This window comes from Choloepus didactylus, chromosome 10, assembly GCF_015220235.1.
Source record: "Choloepus didactylus isolate mChoDid1 chromosome 10, mChoDid1.pri, whole genome shotgun sequence".
Classification (NCBI taxonomy): domain Eukaryota; kingdom Metazoa; phylum Chordata; class Mammalia; order Pilosa; family Megalonychidae; genus Choloepus; species Choloepus didactylus.
The window spans coordinates 17,672,892-17,693,131 of record NC_051316.1 but is presented as its reverse complement, the minus strand read 5'-3'; the positions used below and the strand labels follow the sequence as shown (position 1 = coordinate 17,693,131).

The 20,240-nt window shown below is 49.3% G+C and overlaps 1 protein-coding gene across 9 annotated transcripts in view; it reads left to right on the top strand.

The window, feature by feature from the left end:
• SEMA4D (semaphorin 4D) overlaps window positions 1–20,240 on the top strand; it is a 174,070-nt gene that overhangs the window by 79,167 nt on the left and 74,663 nt on the right. For all 9 annotated transcript variants that reach the window (XR_005219085.1, XM_037850983.1, XM_037850982.1 and 6 more), the window contains one exon: window positions 19,663–19,733. The gene's annotated coding sequence lies outside the window, so the exon portion shown is untranslated. The remainder of the gene's footprint in view (window positions 1–19,662; window positions 19,734–20,240) is intronic.

The window sequence follows — 20,240 nt, the reverse complement described above, 5'->3', positions numbered from 1 at the left end:
AGGCTCTCAATCCCCCTCCCCTGCTGGGCCCTCTGTCTGCACTTGGGGCTGGGATGTTGTTGCGTGAGGGGCTGCAAAGCCCAGATCTGGCTTTCACTTCTGGCTGGACCCAGTGGGAACCGAAACCCCATGTGCTGAAGCAGAAACCATGAGAACAGAGACAGTGAAACCTTGGCGAGTCTGAGGGCGTGTGTTTAACGTGCCCTGGGTGTTAGTTTTGCAGTGCTTTGCATTTACTGGTCTCACCTGTTCGGTAGTGTGTGGTCAGGCTTGCAGATTGCTCAGGCTCCGTCCGTCTTTCTGTGCATTGAGATGCACAAGAGCCACACACCCATTTGCATGTGTTTTTTAGTCTGCGTTTCAGGCTTCTAACTGTGCTGGTTGTGATTGACCAACTCTAACACCGTATGCTCCTCAGATCTTGGCTCCAGTAAGTCCCGTCTTGTGGGATTCCTGTTTCTGCGTCTGCAGACGTGGAAAGCATCCTGCATGGAGTCTCTGCCGCGATTAGGCCCGGTTATTAGGGCCACTGACTTCAACTGCGACAGTGCCCATGGCTTTGGCAGAGCTGTGTTCTGAGCATTTGTCAAGACTTACTGCGGCCTGAGTTCAATGCATTCCAGAAGCAGCCTCTCACAGCCCTTCTCCCAGGAAACCCCCACTGTGGCCTGGTCTCTGAGACTTCCCCAAACCCTCACCCCCAGCCCACCCAGCCCACCCTCAGGCTCCAAGTAGCCACGACCCAAGCCCACGAAGACAGCTGATGTCAGGAGTCTTTTCTTTTGGGATGCCGTTTCCTTTCCCTTTCTGGACACTCATGGCCCTTAAATTTCCTCAAAGGCTCATTTTCAACCCTGTAAAATTTAGTCATCCTGGAGGTAACCACATCCCAAGATTGGGGAGGGCATTCTGATTTTATATTCCCCAAAAGATAGCTGTCTTGTCGAGAGCCAAGGCTGACTCATCTCAGTGACTACATTATTTTTTTAGAGAGTTGCATCAAAGAAGTGGTGACTGAGGAGATGCAGGTGTCTGAGACGGCTGGCAGCCACTGTTCCCCTCTACTTGGGGGCCTTACCTCCTAGAGCAGCTGCGGATGCTGAGTGGCCATGGAGGCCTGCAGGCTCAGCATGTTCCCAAGGATGTGGGCAGCCTGGCCTCATGGGGATATCCCACTCTGACCTCCTGGGCTTTCCATGACGGCTTTGCATGACCCCGCCAGCTGGCTGACCCTCCCCGGATCTTGTGATTCTTTCTGTCATGGAGTAGAAATGCTAGATCTTCTTTCAGAGACAGTTTTGAGCACCAGTCCCATAGCAGGTTGCTCTGAATGAGTTGGTATTTGCATCAACAGCACTGATGTCAGTTGCTCTCCAACTTAGCAGACACCATCCTGTGGCGTAGCACCCTCTAGGACAAGACTCAAGGGTTGGTGGGCTAGACTCTGAGCTTTCAGGAGGTTCCTAGATGAGTCAACTTTCCAAAGCCACAGAGGACAAGCTCTTCCCCTCTCTGATCAGTGTGCTTGGGGGAAAGTCGTGGTGGAAGGAGTGGGACATACAAAAACTTGGGAGAGCGGTGTGCTTTTTGTTTTATTTTATTTTTAAGGCACTGGGTGTTCTTAGAGCAGTTAGGAGCTGCTACCACAATTTGAAGTATGAGTTAAAGGCTTAATAAATAACCCAAGCCCTGACGTAGTAATAAACTTTAATAATATTTTACTAACAGTAGTAGTTAATATTTACTGGGCCAAGCGGCCTTATAAATCATCCATACAGCTTTCGAGGCCAGCGCTAGTTTACAGACCACAGAGAGGTGAAGTCACTCAGGGGCAAGGGTAGGCAAGGGTCCGGTCTCACTATGCCTCTGTTATTTGTGCCTTTCTTAGGTGGACGTGTGGGTAGGTCAGATGGGATAGAGGAGCACAAAATACGATGGTAAAATGAGAAAGGAACATGAGGGAGCTGATACATGGCTTGGATTAGAGAGGATATCTTGGGGGTTTTGAAAGTGCGGATCGTAGACTTGCTGAAAAGCAGAAGGGCTGATAACGGGTCCATAAAGCCTGCAGGAATGCACTCTCGCGTGGATTCAGGGCCACCTTCCCCTTTGCTGTGGGGTGACCCAGCAGGGAGCAGCCCAATACAAGGAGGTGGGCCAGAGAGTCCAGGGGAAATAGCTATTGTTTGGAAACAACAGAAATGTTTTTGTAAGAACGCTACTGAAAAATGCTACCAAAAAAAATTAGAAGATTCGGATAAGTTCAAAGAAGACATTTAAGAATGCACCTGAAATCCCCCCCATCCGGAATGAAGCACTGCTACATTTCTGTGACTGTCCACCAGTGTGTACAGGTGGGGGTCATAGCCTGCCCACCTGGGCTCTCCCCAGCTCTGCCACCCACGTGCCCTGGGATCCAGGCGTCCCCTGATCTCTCCGTGTCCTGCACTGATTGAGGAGTTTACACAGGAAGGTGCTTGGGTCAGCGTACCTGGCCCAAGAACGGTTACATAACCATGTCTTACGTAAGTGAGGTTATGTTTGAGAACTATTTTATAGTCTCCTTGTTTTCATTGAATCATACGTTGTGTTCATTTGTACTTATCAATGAACATTGACTTATGTGATTGGTACTGACTTCAGAGTATGCTACAGTGTTGTTTTAAATTCCTAGACTGCTCAAAGCAATAGCATGAAATGAGTTGCCTTAAACAATGGGTGTTTATTAGCTTGCAGTTTGAGGTCATGAGAATGTCCAAATCAAGGAGATACTTTCTTCCAAAGACCCTCCGCCAGCGATCCTTGGCTCCTCTGCTACGTGGTAAGGCACGTGGCAGCATCTGCTGATCTCTTCCTTCTCTTCTGGGTTCAGCTGATTTCTTGCTTCTCCCCCCGCCCCATTTCATTTATAAAGGACTCCAGTAATAGGATTAAGGCCCATCCTGAGTGAGGGGCATCACACTTTTGAAGTAGCCTCCTCAAAAAGTCCTACTTAGAATGGGTTCACACCCACAGGAATGGCTTAACTTTAAGAACATGCTTTTTTGGGGTGTATGCAGCTCCAAGCTACCACACGTATTATTATTTATTTAACCAGTTCCTGATGGCTGGACATGAGACCACAATCCCTCCCTGTTAAAGCAATGTGGTGATAAATATTCCTCAGCTGGCATCTTTTTGCACTTGTGGAATTGCTGAGTCAGAGGAAGTATGCGTATCACAGCTTGCCAGGTTCCTCTCCGGAAAGCATAGATCAGTTAAAGTGACAGGTTTGGTGGTTATCCTCTCTGCCCTGGCACCCACCCTGCCCTGCTGCTGCCCCTCCTGGCTTAGGCTCGGGAAGGGGGCTTCCCAGCAGAGCTGCAGCTCACCCCCATCCCCAAGAAGCTGTCACAGTAAATTCTCACTGAAGATTGAAGGGCATCTAACCTTCCTGGGCTGCAGTGTCCACCCCTCTCAGTTCAGTCGGGGGTGGGATTGGGGTCTGCCCAGCACTGACACTGCTTGGCTTTCGGCTTAGAGGAGAGGTGGCTGCTGTGGGGTGGGGGAGGGTCTCACGTGGATCCGGGTCTGGACACTGGGGGGGAGTGTTGCTAAAAAAAATTCCTTCTGATTCTGAAATTTTGCAACGGATGTCCTTACCTCCAAATAGTCCCCCCTCCCTGTGGCTGAAATGCTTCTGGAACCTTCCGCAGCCTGCAGACACTTTGAGCGTGATTCCGTTCTGAGCCTGGAGCCTGCCTGTTTGGGCAGGTTTGTGTGACCGTTTCCACCTGGAAAGCCAAGCTGCCGGCGCTCCTCTGAACATACGTCGGTTCAAAACAGCAATTTTGGAAAATTTGATTAAAGTTTTATAGTTGCAAAGTGCTTTTTGAAGTTTCAGAGTTCTTTGAATTTTCAGAACTCCCCGTTTGAATCAATTTGACACTGAACAGAAACCTGTGAACGGCAGTCTTGTGAGCTTATACTATTTACTCTTAATTCAGCATGTGGACTTCATTTTGTGGCTGACTTAATTTCCTTTTTATGCTTAAAAAAAGCTCACACACAAAAAAACTGCTAGTGTAATCTAATTAGCAATCTGTGCTTATTTGATAAAGCATGTTTCCCAAACTTCCTGGATGGCCCGGATATCCGGATGATCTGGGAATTCTGAGACAGCCGACATTGGTTGGGGCACACAGATCTGTTTTTTATCAAGTGCCCACGTGACTCCTGACTTGAAGCACATTTGAGATTTTGATAAAGAGGATGAATTTAGATGAGCATATGTAGAGCCCAGATGTGTGTAATAACTTGATTTGGTCACATCTGGGTTACACTCTCTGACATAAAAGACAGGGGAAATTTCTCTTTGCAGACTTACGGAGCAGCCAGGGGTGGGAGGGTGGTGCAGGCCTGGGGTCACACACTGGGTTTGGACCCTGCTTCCATCCAGAACACTGGCTTCTGGAAAGTTTCCAAACCTTGGTTTTCTTATCTGCAAAATAGGAACGATGATAATAGTTTCCCATAGGGAGCCAGCCTGTACCTGACACGTGGCTTGTGCTCGGCAGATGACAGCTGTGTTGTTATTGTTGTCGTCGTCATTTGGTCACGACTCTTCTTCTGGCCCATCTCCCCCTGCTGCAAAAGAGCTCTTGCTGTGATGAGGAAGTTGATGCTGCCCCCAAATGTTGTCTGCTTCACCTTTTACAGGATTTGAATGCAGCAAAGACTCCTGGCCATGAGACAGTGAAAAAGTGGCCGCTCTTGGTGGGTGGGTGGGAGAGCTGAGGACTGGCTCTCCAGGCTCCGTGGAGGGCTGAGCTTTCCTGCAATGAGTGTCATTTGGGGAAGGATCTAGGTGGTGTTGCTTGGCTGTCAGTGTCCTTAGTGCCACCCTGGGGGCATGTGATTCAAGGATGAGCTTGTATGGGACAGACGATTTCCACTCCCAGAGCCCATGTCAGTTATCTCCCCATCCTGTCCTGTCCTCCGGGGTTTGCACATTGGCTTTCTGGCTTCTTGAGAAGGTCACTGAGAGCTTGGGGTGCCCCAGGAGGGTCTCCCAAGGCCATGAGGAGCCATGCCAAAATCAGCCCTGAGTAGGCTGCTAACAGGGTCAAAACTGAGCAGGACAGGAGTGTCCTGCTTTGCCTGTGTGTTTCCCTATCGCTACCACCAGCCGGTGCTCAGAATCTTATTTCCTGCCTGTCTGATCGCCTTTCCCCACCCTGGTACTAGAGGAGCATCTGGTGGTGCACGTCAGCGCCTTTGTGCTGGCGCCAGGTGGGAAAAGCTCCGTCTTGTTGGTGGGCTGGGCTGCACGTGTGGCAGAGGGGCAGAAACTTGTTCCCAGGGCCCAGCTGCGGGTTCGAGTTCTGCCGCTGCAACCCAGCCTGTTAGCATTAAATGAGCAAAGATTCTAAGACACTTAGAACCAGGTCTGGAACATGATGGAGGACTGGTGAGAGAAACAGTGTATGTTAACCAGCATTCCTGCTTTTTCTCACACCTGCTGGAAGTCGCCCCTACCTGGGATGGGTCATGATGTCTCTTGTGTTGTGGATGGAGTCGGCTCCCAGGAGCCTTTGGCCTGATCCCCACTTGCTTGTCTTCACATGGCTCTTGGCAGATGCTTATACGCTCGGTCCCCGCCTGCCGTGTCCCTCGTTGCCCTGGCACAGGAATCTCCTGTTTGGGTGATGGCTGGGAGGGACCCTGAGTTTGCAACCCAGAGAGAAGCAGTGTGCGCTGAGGCCGGGGCAGGACGGAAATGGTAGCACCGGATGGTCCCTGCATCTTGAACTCTCAGCGACATAGATGGCGAGGAAGTGCCTTTGTAGGAAATTGTGCAATTCCTTAGGGCCCACATTGCTCTGAGGTGTTTTTTTTCTAGCCTGTGTGTGTCCAGGGCAGTGTGGGAAGAGAGAAAGCAGAAGCATGCTGGTGAAACCCGGCCGGCGGGCTTTCCAGGGTGAGGGAAGGGGCCCCAGGTGCGTACTGAGGCCAGCCGTGTTTGTGAAAGGCTTGCATTAGCTCCCCTTGGGTACTCCTTGCCCATGACTGCCCACCCCCTGCGCCCCCTCAGTGCCCCCACTGTGTGCCGGCCCTCCCTCCCCCACAAGAAACCAAATGCATCCTCTAGCCAGAACTCCAAAACGTTCATCACTGACCCCACCCCTAGTTCTCTTGGTCATTCTGCGGTCAGGCAGGAGTTTGAGTGGACAAATACCCCACTGGACTGCTCCTTGGGGCGGCGGTCATCAGGGACCCCAGCTGGACAGGACACTCCTGTGCCTGGCTGGGAAAACCTGAACCCACATTTCTTATGGGAGCACTTGTTCATGGAACGGTCCAGGGGGAGCTCACTTGAGCCTTGGGCTGCTGTTTCCGAAGGAGGTGTCCGAAATAGGAGTGATTCACTTACGTTCCCGTAGTTCTGTAACCCAGTTCTGTGCTGCCAGCCAGATGACGTCTCGTGGGTTGGCACAGCTGCTACTGGCTTCTGGTTTGTGCAGAGAGGCTCCCTGCTGATGGTTACTCTCGCCTGTACTTAAAATTTTGCAGAAAACCTTTGGATTTGTATGGCCTTAAATATAATGGGCCTGGCTTGTTTGTGGAAATCTTTTAAAAAACAACAGCAACAAATACAGCACATGGTTTTCCATCCGCTGCCCAAGTCCGATGATCAGAAAACAGATCAGGGAAGCACAGTTATTCATATTTCCACAGTTCTCTAAATATGTGCCTCCCCTCCCAAAACGAGTTGTGAACTGTGGGAAAATCGCTCATTAGTGTTTAACAGCTGAAAACCCCTTTCCTTTTGCTGGTGCTGATTTGGGACCCATGTTTGGGTCACCCCACTAATTCTGGTTGCCTGCACAAGTCTTCCCCACACCCCCCCAGGAACATTGGGAGAGGTTATGTGGGATGGTGCTCGGGTGTCATCTAGCATTTTGCGAGGTGGGTGAGTTTGTTGTGGATGTCCATTTTTCTTTAGCAGGTCATCTGGCCGTAGTCCACGTTGGGGAGCCTTTTGTGCCCTCAGGAAGCAAAAGTCTGGGTCATTCACTGCCAAGACATTAGCAGCACAGCTTAGCATGGTTTAAGAATGTTCTAGAACTTATTCTTCAAATTTTGTTGTTGTTGAGTTTGGTTTCTGTGGATTTGTGAAGGTTGATGCTAATGACTCAAAGTGAGACCTCTGGAGCCAACTTTGCCTCCTGTTCACGTTTTGTTCCTGTCGCCCCAGCCCCAAAAGGGCCAGCCCAGCTATTCCAGAGAAGGAAAGGTGAATCTTCCTGGGCTTTAAAAGAGAGAGGAAGAAATGGTCACCTAACCGCTTCCCCCGAGCTCTCAGGTCCTGGGTAATGATTGCATAAGTTGGCACCGGGTGACAGTGACTCACCAGCTCATCCCCATGTGTGACCTGCCAAGCGTCTGGCCCGTTCTGAATCATCTGGAGGTGACCCAGGGCCGCGGGCAGGCTGACAGGTGAGATTCATTTCCGAGAAGGAAAGCTGCTCATCCACCATCGTGGCCCATTGCTGGGCCAGAAACGCAAGACGCCTTGAAGTCTCAGTCTCGAGCTCTTTGGCATTCGGGCACCAGCTGAATTCCATGTGCAGAGTCTGATTGCTTGGGAGCAGATCTGAGGGTACTTAGATTGAAGTTCCAGTTAGCAGTGGCTGTGTGAAATATGGGCAGGGCTCTTTTTCCTCTGTTGGGAAGCTCCAGAGTGAATTCCTGGAATTTGGGGCCCACTTGATGACTTCGGATGGATAATTACTACTTAGGCTTCATTTCATGCTGACAAGTACAGAAGTGATTCTCTATGTGGCCAGAGCCCTCCCTGGAGCACCTTTGGGCAATCTTTCTGGATACAGGTATTTTGTATTTCTGATACAGCCATCTCACCCCAGATCTTTAGAATAAACTCTGCCTTCCGTGTGGACGCAATGTTCTCAGAAGCAGCTATGGCCATTTGAAATTAGACAGACTCGAATGCCCTGGGGTGTGACCATATCATGTTAGTTTTTTCCCCCTACTTGGGACCACCGAGGAGGGAATTGAGAAGCTACATGCTGCCTGGGCTTGCAGCATCTGGAAGGGGGCTAGGAGAGGAGCAGAAGATGCATGGACTCCTTTGAACTGTGATACAAGGTTATGGGGAGAATTGACCTCTAATCCAATATGGTGAGCCGAGACAAATACCGTGCAATGGGTTGGCTGAACAGCAGGAATTGATTGGCTCATGGTTTCAGAGGCTGGAAGGCTGGCTTCCTCCCAGGGTCAGTATCTTCTGGTTGGCCGACAATCTTTGGGGTTCCTTGGCTTTTCCATCACACAGCAATGCACATGGCAATGTCTTGTCTCTTCTCTTCTGGGTTTTGTTCACTTCCAGCTTCTGACCATTCCCCATGGGTTGCTCTTTCTGGGTCTATTTTCCTTTGCTTGTAAAGACTTCCCCATCTTGAATGAAGGCCCACCTTCATTCAGTTTGGGCACACCTTAAGTAATAACATTTTCAAGGGTCCTGTTTACAAAGGGGTTCACACCCAGAGGACCAGGGGTTGGGACCTGAGCCTGTGTTTTGCGGGTGGGGGACGTGATTCAATCCCTGACAATGTCCATAACGATTTCACATTTCCCTAGAAGGTTACTCATTGGTAATACTTACATTGAGGTGCCGTTGCTGGTTATTTGGAAACCAGAAGATTATTGAAATTCTGGCCGTAAACTTGTATACAGTGGGGCAGTGAGTATCTTAATGGTAAAAAAGAAATCCAGCTGCTTCTCAGAGCTCCAGCCCCAAGTGTGATCCTCAAAGCAGTTTTGTTTTCTTTTTGTCACAGCTTGTTTTTGTCTTTTTTAACTTTTTTCAAGCTGGTCCACCTCTGCACACAGAGACCACATGATCCCCTAGGCATAGGGGGTGACTTGGTATAGTTTTGAATATGGTTAAGAATTGGTGGCATCTCAAAAATAGCCAGATTTGCTGCAGGTTGCTGATGCTGATCCCAAGGACGAAGGCAAAATTTGATGGTTCTCTGAAAGAAAAAAAAGCCAGTGAATCAAAGCAGGTTATGGATGCATTTTGCAGGCATAAGACAATAAGGCATTGATTAATAAAAGGGGAATCGGCAGCCCCAAATTATCCAATGGTGGGTGTCCTTGTGTTTCGTTTTGGAAATGAGGAATGAGGCTAAGTTGAGGCCTTCTCCCTGCCTTTTCTGGAGCGTGTGGCTTCTCTGATGGGTTTTGTTAAGTGGGCCAAGTCCTAGGAAGTAGTTCAGATTTCGAGAGAGCCTTTTGTTGACTCAGCCCCAGCTGACTTGATTTTGACTGCAACCTGTGGTCGAGATGGCCCAACTTTGTAATTTTGCTGTAGATCTTTTTGAGGAATCACGGAAGATGAAAGCAAAGAGAGTGGTGTTTTGTGGTTGCAGGAGACTTAAAAAAAGAAGTCCCAGATCGGGCCTGGACTCGTTCAGAGGCTCTGAAGTCTGTCGCCACCACCGTCTGCCCTCACTGCAGGGCTGGGGCCTGGGGGCAGCAGGGACAGGGGTGGGGGCAGCACGGACATGGGTGGGGGCAGCAGGGCTAGGGTTTAGGGCAGCGGCTTAGAGGGCAGTAGGGCTGGGGCCTGGGGACAGAAGGGACAGGGCTTGGGGGCTGCAGGACCAAGACCTGGGGGAAGCAAGGACAGGGGTAGGGGCAGCAGGGCTGGGGCCTGGGGGCTGCAGGGCTGAGGCATAGGGGCATCAGGGACAGGAGTGGGGGCAGCAGGGCTAGGATTTGGGGCAGTGGCTTGGAGGTCTGCAGGGCTGGGGCCTGGGGACAGCAGGGACAGGGCTGGCAGCAGCAGGGCTAGGGCCTGGGGCAGCAGGGGCAGGGGTGGCAGCAGCAGGGGCGAGGATGGGTGCAGCAGGGGCGGGAGGACCCCCAGTTGGAATGTCCAGTCTCCTGGTGAAACCCACACATTCCCTTCCCTTGGCTGTCACTTTCAGGGGACCCATGCAGCACTGGGATGGGGGCACTTCCGTAGGCAGCTAGACCATTACCATGAACCACAACCTGTCCCCACCCCGGGTCTAAGACACTCAGAATTCGAGGTGGTTCTGGGGCAAATGATCTGCCTTTTGGGTTCTAAGGGGCCTTTGCCACCCTCCAGATGGAGAAGAGAGGCCTCCGTTTCTGTAGTGTCTGCCATGGGTCCACAGACGCCCCTGTGTGTTTCCCGATGTCCCTGGAGATGGAGAGGTTGGGAGCTGCTGGCTTAGGAACCACGAGGAGCATTAGCTCCAAACACAGTTAGAGAGAGAAAGCTTTTGCAGTCCCCCCAGAGCTGCACTGAAAGCATTTTCTACCCTCCTTGCTGTCTCGCTTCTGCCTCATTATGGTGTGTGATGGGCAGTTCTGGAGGCCGGCGGGGATGTTCTGAAAAGGACTAGGGGGTAATGTGAAGACCCCATTGGGGTTTGTCTGGAATAGTGGCTCAAGACTAGTTGTGGCTTTTTTATGAGCCTACTTTTGCCCTTAACAAAAGTGCCATAAAATCTGTCTCCCCAGGATACTGAAAGGATGTGGGGGTTGCGGTTGCTGCTCCTCGAGTTGCCGGGAGCCCACTAGGTGGAGTCTTCACTGCTTATGTCCCCATTTTTGGTGCTGTGGGCTTGTGGCATTTTGTGGCCCAAGTTCCTCTGCCCCCAGTAGGGTGGGTGTGTGGGTGGGGGGTTTTGTTCAAAATATCAAGTGTTTACTGGGCGTCCTTGACATGCACCTGGCAGGGAATGTGCAGACAGGACTGGGATGAGCAGCCCCTCAGATAACTCTGGGGGCGCAGAGGGTGGTAAATGTGATCGGAGGGCCTCTGGCTTTGCTCTCCCACATTCTTGCTTAAATGCTACACCAACACCCAGTAAGTAAAGGCCTGCTAAGTCCAGGCTTCCGGTTGGTAGAGGGTACTTTGTGGCTGCCCTGGCCTGTGAGCCCAGCCCAGCCACGCAGGGTGGCGAGGGTTTGGGTGGTGAGGGTTTCAAGGGTGCAGGCTGGCCGAGGAAGGGAGGCTGTGTCCCCTGGCTGCAGCATGGAGCTGGCAGAGACCTCATCAGATGACATCTGGGGAGAGGCAGAATGTTGGGAAAGGTGTGTGTAGGGGTCTTAAATGCCGGTTCTCAAGCCTGGCTGCCCTGCCGGGCGATGTGGGGCACTTTGAGAGCATTTGGACTTCCATAGAGACACGAGAGCAAGATCGTTAGGGGCGAGGTCTAGGCTTTGAGGTATTTGCCAAGCTCTGTGGAGGAGTTTGGAGCCGTGGGTTGAGCAAATTGTAGGACGTGTTTTGGGGATGCTAGATTGGGGCTTGGGGACCTCATTTTGTAAGCCCTGGAGAGAAATAGGAGGCTTTTGTGCAAGGGAATGGCATGATGCCAGCTGCCCTTTAAGAAACGAAGCGTGGCAGTAGTGTGCAGGCTGACGCAGCTGGGGGAGGCTTGAGACGGGCGGGCTCCTAGGACGTGGCAGCACATCCCACCTCAGGGGTGGCCGGGAGGAAGAGATGATGGCAAATGACGGGAAGAGTTGATGGGCCTCGTTGCCACCAGTTAGGTGTGGGTGGGAGGGGAGATGGAGGAGTAAATATATTTATGTGTGCACACACACAAATACACGTGTATACATATACATACATGGGGAGGAAGAGGGTGCATGGGGGTGCACTGTCAGGGCTGAGAGGAAGGAGATTCAGGAGGGTGAGCCTCGGGCTTGGATCCCAAGCCACAGAACCTTCCAGGAGGAAGGAGACAGAGGACTTGGAGATCAGAAGATCGACTGGTTCAGGGGTTGCCTGGCTCTCTCCTTGCTGGGAGCTGGTCCAGGGCGGCCTGGGAGAGGCTCTGGGTCTGTCCCCTGCAGACCCACCTTCAAGGCAGCTGTAGGAGATGGAATCTGGGTGCACAGGCCTCGAGGGACCTGCCCCACCACACGTTTTGGGAAGAGAGCAGAGGCATCTCTCGTGGCACCAGGATCGAGGAGAAGGGGGTTTGTGAGAGAGAGGGCATGGTGGTGGTGTTTTGAGTTGGAGGAGCTGTCTCACATTTAAACTTTTCTCACTCTCATTGACTTGAGCAAGCCTAGTAATGGAAGCTCATGCCATGGCCCCAGCTCTTAGAAAGGAAACTTTCCACTGAGGCGTAAATCACCGAGTTAGAGAATATGGAGGGTCTCAGTGTAACCCAGTCTGGCCTAAGAGAAACAGCTTCTCCCTTTGCTCATTTCTGTTTTGGTCTGATGGGACCTTTCCGTGCCTTATTGTGGATTTCACCCTGTGCTTTGAGGAGGGAGTAGGACCACTTCCTTTAGCAAACACTCACTCAGCTGCACGTGTGCCTTACAAATCCCCATTCACCCAGTATCACCCTCTGCAGAAGGGTTTGCCTTTGGGGTCCTTTCAGGGGAGTAGCTGAGGTGGTGGAGTAGCCTGTTGGGGTCTCCCAGCCGGTCAGAGCAGCCCTGGGATCTGTACCCCAGACTGCTGATCCCTCCCAGGGGGAGAATAAACCCAAACGTGCATTCTAAACGTCTAATTGGTTTTAAAGACATATGGAAAATGTCCGTGCTGGATGACTTGATTGTGTCGTAGAGCAAATCCCCACCCCCAGCCCAAAATTGCTGTAGCTCAACTAACTGGAAAAATTTAGAAGAGAGTCAAATGAAAATGAATCATGGAAATTGTGGGCGATTGTCTCCAAATAAAAGGAAACAAACCCATTGGTGTCGGGGATTAAAAGTCTGGAGCTTTTGTCAGTCTTCCTCCTAAGGATAAGGCAACTTTGTCTCGCTCTGCCCTTCCTGTGGCTCCTGAATCTCTCAGATATCATTTGAAACCTTTTCTATTCCTGGTCACGTCTTGCTAACTACCCCCCAGTTTCCTTGCAGCACACAGGCTCCAGCCTGGCCAAAGAACTTGCGGGTCCTGTGTGCTTTCTTCAGCTTCCAGATGTCTGATCTTGCTCGCCTTGGCTAGCAGCTGGCCTCTTGCATCTCCAGTGATCCAGAGTGAGGAGGGGATCGGGCATGGGTGTTTTTAAATTGCTACCGCCGTCGGTGCTGCCTGGTTTCCTGGCTTCCCTGTCCCGCAGACGGTTGAGGGCTGGGATTCTGTCTCGTTCATCTGAACTGTTGTATTTTCACCGCCTGGCACAAGTGGTATGTCCTTGAGAAGCGACTGTTAAACGCATGGTTTTCTCTGGGTCGGAGTTTATTAGAACAAGCAATTCCAACAAGATGTGGGAATGGCCAGAAATGTCTATAAAGTCTGCCCGCTGTTCTTGAAAATGGTTCTGTTTGGTTTAATCTACTTGGTCAAATTTACTTCCAGGAATACAGATCAGGGAATAATATTTTCATGGTCAACAGCCTTTTTTTGATATAGCAGTGTTTTCTTCCCTGGCCTTTTCTGAGTTTTCCAAGCTTTCTACAATTATTATATCCTACTTTTGATATCAGGTTAAGCAATATTTTTATTTAAACCATACAGGTTTAAGGTAAGAAATTCAAACAGTGCTAGAGAGTGTACTGTAAAAACCAGAAGCTATTCTGACTGCAGACCCAATCCCACTCTCCAGAGTTACTGCCAATAGTTCCTTGATGGAATTCCAGAAAATTTCCATTCATACACATGCATAAATGTCATCTAGCCTTGAACACCCAAACGGAAATGTGCTATATACAGTTTCCGGAACCGTATCTTTTACTGGACGGTGTGTCTCGCCGTCCTTTCTTATCAGTGGTAGCTAGTCTTCTTACCAGTTCTGTAATACTTTTTCCTATGGTTGGGCCTCAGTTCACATACAACCACCGCCTCATGGATGGACTTCTGGGTGTTTCTACTCTTTGGCTATGACTGTCCTCATATCCAGAGCATCTCACCTTCATGGACGCATGTCTGCGGCATTCCTGGAGGGGAATTGCTGGGCCAGAGGGTCTTGGACGTTGGTATTTTGGCAGATGGGGCCCCACGTCCCCCAGAGAGGTGGCCCCAGCGAATCCTCTTCCCAGCTCCTTCACCGTGCACTTTAATGCCAAAACTCAGGGCAAAAATGGCACCCTGTTTTAATGTGCTAAACTCACCCTGTATAGGCGGCTGGGGTGGGGCACTGATTGCAGTGGGGGCTCCCCACTTTTCCCACTGCTCCTGGGTGCCTCCAGGGCTGAGCTGGGGTGAGGGGGTTGAGTGGAAAAGGCTGGGGACCCTCCCCCCATTCCTTAACCTCAGTAGCTCCGTGCATATAAAAAGGTGCCTAAAATTCTGGTCCCCAGAGCACCGGGGACGTGCTAGGCCTCTGAGCTCCCCCTGTGCGTGGGAAGCTGGGGGGTGTCAGCCGACAGCTGCACCCGGTGCTGCGGGAGATGGGGCTCGCCTTCCCGTCCCTCTCAGGGTGCGGGTAGGTGCGCAGCTGAACAGTGGTGTGTCGTGGCTTGTCAGGGTGGTTATGACAAATACCACACAGGGGGTGGCCGAAACAGCTGGCATTTATTGGCTCACGGTTTTGGAGGCTGGAATTCTAACATCCAGGTGTCAGCAAGGCCGCGCTTTCTCCCGGAGCTTGCAGCAGTCTGCAGGTAGCTGTTGGTGTCCTTCGCTGTGCCTTGGCTCGTGTCTCTGCCTCCATCACTGGGTGAGATCTGTCTCCTCCCTGGCTTTGCTGACTTCCAGCTTCCCCTTCTCTGTCCAGTCTCCCTTGCTTATAAGGACTCTAGCCATATCGGATCAAGGCCTGCCCTCGTTCAGGTTGGCCTCACCTTAACTAAAAGCATCTTCACAGGTCCTCTTTATAAAAGGGGTCACACCCACAGGGCCGGGGGTTAGGGCTCGGACACGTCTTTTGTTGGGGGACACGATTCGGTCCCCAGCATAGTGCAGACGTGGTAGGTTATCAAGTAGGAAGCCAAGTCTGCATGCTTCCTACATTTCTCAGGAACGTGGAGCATGGGATGAGCTGAGCCTGAGGTGCATCCACATCCCTTGGCGTTAGGGGCAGGGGCAGGTGCAAATGTGAGGAACCCAGGGCCTGGGAACTTCACTGGGGAGTTAGCGATGGAGGCTGTGGAGTGAGGGTGTCCGTGCTGGATTGGCTACCCCAGGTGTTTTATCAGGACATGATCTTCCACGAGCCAGTTGCTGGTGCCACTTGGCCTTACGTTTCTTTATTCACGGATTACTAAGGTGCGTTGTAAATCTGTGGATGTAGGAAGAGGACCCCCAGAAGCCCTGTTGGGTCGTGACACAGAAAAGGATATGGTGATTGCATGTGTCTCCAGGTACTTGCCTTTCTCATAAAATGGAAGCAATCAACGGGGAGGGTGTGTCAGGACAGTGCGACCCTCTTCATCCCCCGCAGTGTTAGTGTCTGTCCCCACGTCTGTCCTGCTGTGCTGTCAAGACACAGTGCAAGTCCATTCCAAGCCTGGAATCCACCAAAGGAGCAAATGCCATCTGTTTCTTACATATTATGTGGTAAAGGTTCTAGGGCTCCCATTTGAAATACGACTCAGAGGCAGAGAGGATTTAACCAGGGATTAGGCACGGAAATTCCAAATCTCCCTGATAACAACCTTTGTTGCCTTGGATAATAAAAAGGTAACAGCCTCCGCATCAGGGGAGTATGTATCCCTTGCTCCCAGCCAAGCCCTGCCTTTTTTTTTTTTTTTAACTTTTTGTTGTACTAACATGTATGCAACTAAAAAATTTCCCATTTTAACCACTTTCAAGTGTACAATTCAGTGGCATTGATTATGTTCACAATCTTGTGCTACCGTCACCACTGTTTATTACCCCAACTTTGCCATCACCTGAAACAGAAACAAAGCACCAGTCAAGCAATAACATGCCTTTCCCCTCCCCTGCTCTGGGGCCCCTGGTGACCTGTAGTCTACTATCTGCACGATGAAATTTGCTTATTCTAGGTATTTCCTGTAAGCAAGATCATGCAATATTTGTGGTTTTTGTGTCTGGTTTATTTGATGCCTTCAAGGTTTGTCTGTGTCGTCTCATGCATTGAGATTTTATTCCTTTTTACAGCCGTGTAATGTTCCATTGTGTGTATATACCACATTTTATTTATCCGTTCATCAGTTGATGGACACTTGGATTGCTTCCACCTTTTGGCAATTGTGAATGATGCTGCTTTGAACGTTGGTGTGCAAATATCTGTCCGAGTCCCTGCTTTCAGTTCTTTGGGGTTTATATCCTCAAGGGAGCCCTGCCTTTTCTACCATCTTAGCTAGGTAGATACTCTTGGCTCCATTTCATAGATAGTAAAAATCATAAATAATACTTATCCAGTGCTTCCTAAGTGGGAGGCTGCTCACATAGAATAAGTCACCAATCCTCCTAACATCCATATGAGGTGGGTACTATTATTATTATGCTCATTTTCTAGATGAGGAAACTGGGGCACAGAGAGGCTCGGTAACTTCCCAAGGACACACAGCGAGTAAGTGGCAAAGCTGGGGATTGATCCCAGGTCCTTCAACTGCAGACCCCAGGCTTGTCCCCTATCTCACCTTTGTCTTCTCTCTGTGCTAAAAACAACGCTTGTTTCCTGCTGAGGCCAGAGATGTTGAGAAGATTAGCTAATGTTTGTAGGATGGAGGCAAGACGTGTGCAGGGAAGACGTGTGCAGGGTGAAAGCCACCTCCTATTTGTCTCTGGGCTGTTGTCATCAACTATCATTAAATAACTGCTGTCAAAGCAAGGGCGGGGAGCTCCCACCTGTGCTCCTTTCATCATTAGGGAAGCTCTGGGAGGGGCATTCAGAGGTCAAAGGAAAGGTCTGTTTCTTCACGGAGCAGTTTCGTTCTTTTCTCCTATGCATGGAACTTTTCATTCTTTTAGCACATTATAGTAAATTAAGAGATGCATAGTTATAACAATACCATTAGCACTTACAAGAGATGCATCTGTTTTGTATTCTTCAGTATGGTGCTAGCTTGTGGGTTTTATGTTGAGTAAGAAGAAAAAAAATTGTCTAATGAAGGGCAAGATTGTCTTGGGCCAGTGGGGACTTGGTGGCATATGAAGCCGGTGTGTGTTTTCAATCCGGAAATCGGGGGCTGGAGGGCTGTTTGCCCAGGATTAGATAGGCAGGCTTGACTTGAAGGCAGAAAATGAAGATACCAGTTTCCAAGTTGTGTTGTTTGAAGCTGTTCAAGATACAGACCTGCCTGTCCATACCCCTAACCTGCTGTTCTTTGTTGTTCAATACCATGAAAAGTGTTTTGTCTAACTGGAGTACACAATTCTGGGCTCTTTATTAATGTGACCAAAGCTGATTTAATACCCAGAAAAGAGGTGTTTTGAAGCTTTAAAATTCTTGGCGTACATGTTTTTTTATCCAAACCTCTTATTTATCCATAAATCGCTTTCTTTTTTCCTCTTGAAGTTTGTTGGGCTTAACCTCCAGGTAGCAACCTTGCCCCGCCTGTGTGATAGAAATCCCTGTAGGAATGGGTAAATTTGATGCTTCCTTGCACCACGTGCCAATAAGTACGTGGGATTTGCTGCATTGCCTGTCCTACCGGTTCTGCTGAACTGCCTCCCCGCAAGTGCAGACAGGAAACACTGACCCCATGTCCTGAGCTGAATCTGGCTTTTCCCCACATGCTTCCATATTGCTTGTGTGCGAACATATGTTTTGCATATATAATTGATCATAAAAAGCAGTCACGGACACTAGGAAAGATTTCAGAATGAGTCGTCTCATGCCTCCTGCAGTGAGACCTTGTGAATCGTAGTCATTTCCACTGATTAATTTGATGTCTCATTTGCTGATTGAAGGTATCTGATGAGGACTCGGAGGGGCTCGGGGTGGCTGGAAATTGTGTGGTGTGGAGAGCCGTGTCGGAGCGGGGCCGGGTGCGTTCCGCCTGGCTGTGACCCTGTGCCTAGGGCAGCCACACAGGTCACTTATGGTGGAGGAACCATCTGATGAGAGCGGCCTGGGTTGGAGGGACAGAGGGCATCAACTGTGCTTCCAGAACATTCCATCCTGCTGCTTTGCCAGCTTCAGAAAAAAATAGCAATAATTGTCTAAGCTCTTAAAAGAGGAAGAAAAAAAGAGAAAAAAAATACTCCCAACCACGACATATGCCAGAGTTTGCTTCTCAGGTTTGAAAACTGTCTTTGCAGATGAGGAATAAAATTAAGTCAGGAAAAATATATAAATAATAGGGGGGGTAAGGGGTCTGCGATGTTTTGAGTGTTCTTTTTTATTTTCTTTATTTTGGAGTAATGAACATGTTCTCAAATTGATCATGCTGATGAATGCACAACTATATGATGATTCTGTGAGCTACTGATTGTATACTTTGGATGGATTATATCGTGTGTGAATAAATCTCAATAAAATTGCATTTTTTAAAAAAAACTGTCTTTGATCGTGTCACTTAGGGAGGGATTGGTGTCAGTGCAGACAGCCTCTAAACTACTTCACCCCTACACACGTGACCTCCAGTTTTGCGATTCTGGTTCTTTTTATCCAATTCTGTTCTTTCTGAAAGTGTGATATAACTGGGTTCAGGAACCCTGAATTTGAGGGTTGTTTCCCACACAGGGAAGGGATGACAAATGTGACAGAAACCTTACCTCACAATTGTGGGATGTTTTTCTGTTTGGCTTGAAAATGACAATCAAAAACAAAGGAAGATAGCATGTTTTGCAGACATCAAAAGGAACCAGGCACTGAAACCTGGTGCAGCGTGGGTGAAACTTGAAAACATTGCGCTTTGTGAAACAAAAGACCTCATATTGTATGATTCCATTATGTGAAATATCCAGGACAGGCAGATCCCTAGAGACAGAAAGTGGATTTGTGGTCACCGGGAGGTGGAGAAGGGGGGAGTGACTGATTAATGGGTACATTGGGGTGATGGAAATGCTTTGGCACTAGATAGAAATGATGGTTGCACAGTATTGCAAATGCACTAAATACCACTGAACAGTACACTTTTAAATGGTTCAGGTTATGTTATGTGACTTTCACCTCAAAAAAAAAAATAAAAAGAAAGAAAATGAGAATCTAAATTGGTTCTACAGGAAATCATTATCTTGTATAAGTTACATGTGTCTCTGCTGCTTTTTCTTTCATTGCCTCCTTCCTTTTGATTCCAATAAAGATAAATTTTAAAGGATTTAGAGCTAAAGCTAATAGTTAAATGGTTTGGGGAGAGCACACATTTTGATTAATGGACTCTGCTAACCTGTAACAGTGGATTCTATGTGCATGGCTTATTTTGCAAGAAAATATTCTTATTTGGTAGGGGAACACTGAGTTGAACTCAGGAGCCACGAAGCCACAGAGAGTGGGTTCGGCTTTGGTGGCGCTCAGAACTTGCAGACCGGCTTTGGCAGTCGGTGACGGTGGCCGGGTCCCACTTCCTTCTTTGCTTCTAGGTCAGTATTACAGTCGCCTCAATCCTCCTGTCTGCACAAGTGCTTAAATGCCAGGCTGAGCCTGGGTCGAAAAGTCATCTGCCAGGGACTCGAGGAAGTTAAAAACAAGCAAACAAAAACTGCAGGAATTTCTTTTCAGTGCCCTTCCAGTACCGACGCAGAGTTTATATGAAAGGACAACCTCTAAATGTTTAAGTATTCCTTTTTCCCATGATTTTCAGAGCGAAGATTTCTGAAGACCTCTTTCTAGAAGCAACCAGCAAGTTTCGATCAGGAGAGGAGCCAAAATCAGGTAAGATGATTTGTTTCATGATATGTATTGACAGTTTGGCAACAGTGATACTTTGCAAAAGCCTGAGTAGAACTCGGCAAATGGGCAGTGGGGTAGGGGCACTTGGTCTCTGCACGTTCTTTGGACTTGGCTGCTGTCCTGTCTGGTTACCTTGAGGTGGACATCATGGGGAAGGAGCCCCCTGCCACTTCTTCCTGCTCCCACGGGCCATCTTTCTGTGCTCCTTCTTCCTTTGATTCCACTCCACCTTCCCCGTTCTTCAACCCCATTCCCTTTCCTTGCTTCTCCTCCATTACTAGTTCTTGGACATAGGGCAGTTCTCATGCTGAAATGGTTACTATCCTTGGCCTAGAAGGCACCAAAAAGCTTGATTTTCTTTTTTTTTGAGGGAATGGGGGGTATTTCATTGAGTAAGTCATGATGTGAATAAAGAAGGCTGTCTGTGCTACCCTACTCTGAATCTCAGTAATTCTGTGCTCTGCCTGTATTTTTGGTCAATTCCAAGCC